Source organism: Trichosurus vulpecula, chromosome 9 (assembly GCF_011100635.1).
Source record: "Trichosurus vulpecula isolate mTriVul1 chromosome 9, mTriVul1.pri, whole genome shotgun sequence".
NCBI classification, from domain to species: domain Eukaryota; kingdom Metazoa; phylum Chordata; class Mammalia; order Diprotodontia; family Phalangeridae; genus Trichosurus; species Trichosurus vulpecula.
This window is the reverse complement of record NC_050581.1, coordinates 108,426,705-108,428,648: the sequence shown is the minus strand read 5'-3', so window position 1 is coordinate 108,428,648 and position 1,944 is coordinate 108,426,705.

Sequence of the window (1,944 nt, the reverse complement as noted above, 5' to 3'; positions counted from 1 at the left end):
ATAAAAATAATATAAATAGAGGTGGTGAAAGGAAGCAGGATAAAAGTGTTAGCAGAAGGAAGGCATAATCTTGGGAGTATGGGAATTGGAACAGATGGACAGAAAAAGAGTTAAGAATAAAAATGAAAATGTGTATGTGAGGGGCTTTTTAGAGTCCCTCCTAAACCTCTGACTTAGTGTTGTTCAATCTCCACACCTCTCCTCCTGTATCAGAAGGAAACAAACAAAACTGAACCAAACCAAAAAAAAAAAAAAAAACAAGACAAAAACAGGGCCTATAGTTTTAGTTTCAGGATCAAGCAGGCCTAGTATGGATCTTAATGACAATCAGAGGAGCCCCAATCCTCCATTTCACCATTATTTTGTTTTTATTATTTATTTACTATTTTTAATTTTCAGCATTAATTTCCTCAAGATTTTGAATTACAATTTTTTCCCCATTTCTACCCTCCCCCCCACTCCAAAATGGCATATATTCTGATTGCCCCTTTCCCTAGTCTGCTTTTCATTCTGTCACCCCACTCCCCCCATCCCTTTTTCCCTTACTTTCTTGCAGGGCAAGATAGATTTCTATGCCCCATTGCCTGTATATCTTGTTTCCCTGTTGCATGCAAAAACTTTTTTTTGAACATCTGCCCTATTCCCTCCCCACCCACCCTCTCTAAAAAGGCAAGCAATTCAACATAGGCAACACATGAATAATTATGGAAAACCCTTCCACAATACTCATGTTGTGAAACACTAACTATGTTTTGCTCCCTCCTATCCAGTCTCCCTTTATTCAATGTTCTCCCTTGACCCTGTCCCTTTTTGAAAGTGTTTGTTTTGATTACCTCCTCCCCCTATCTGCCCTCCCTTCTGTCATCCCCCCTTTTTTATCCCCTTCCTCCTTCTTTCCAGTGGGGTAAGATACCCAAATGAGTGTGTATTTTATTCTCTCCTCAAGTTGAATCTGATGAAAGCAAGATTCACTCATTCCCACTCACCTGCCCCCTCTTCCCTTCCAATGAACTGCTTTTTCTTGCCACTTTTATGTGAGATAATTTACCCCATTTGATCTCCCCCTTTTTCCCTTTCTCAATATATTCCTGTCTCATCCCTTAATTTGATTTTATTTTTTTAGATGTCATCCCTTCATATTCAACTCACCCTGTGCTCTCTCTCTCTCTCTCTCTCTCTCTCTCTGTCTCTGTCTCTGTCTGTCTCTCTCTGTACATATATATATATATATACATATACATATATATATACACATATACATATACATATATATATAATGTATATAATGTATATTCCCCTCAGCTACCCTAATACTGAGGTCTCATGAATTGCACACATCATCTTTCAATGTAGGAATGTAAACAAAACAGTTCAACTTCAGTAAGTCCCTTATGATTTCTCTTTCTTGTTTACCTTTTCATGTTTCTCTTGATTCTTGTGTTTGAAAGTCAAATTATCTATTTAGCTCTGGTCTTTTCACTGAGAAAGCTTGAAAGTCCTCCATTTTATTGAAAATCCATATTTTGCCTTGGAGCATGATACTCAGTTTTGCTGGGTATGTGAATCTGGGTTTTAATCCTAGCTCCATTGACTTCTGGCATATCTTATTCCAAGCCCTTTGATCCCTTAATGTAGAAGCTGCTAGATCTTGTGTTATCCTGATTGTGTTCCCACAATACTCAAATTGTTTCCTTCTGGCTGCTTACAGTATTTTCTCCTTGATCTGGGTGCTCTGGAATTTGGCAACAACATTCCTAGGAGTATTCTTTTTGGGATCCTTTTCAGGAGGCAATCTTTGGATTCTTTCAATTTCTATTTTACCCTCTGGCTCTCAAATATCAGGGCAGTGCTCCTTGATAATTTCCTGATAGATGATATCTAAGCTCTTTTTTTTGGATCATGGCTTTCAGGTAGTCCAATAATTTTTAAATTATCTCTCCTCAA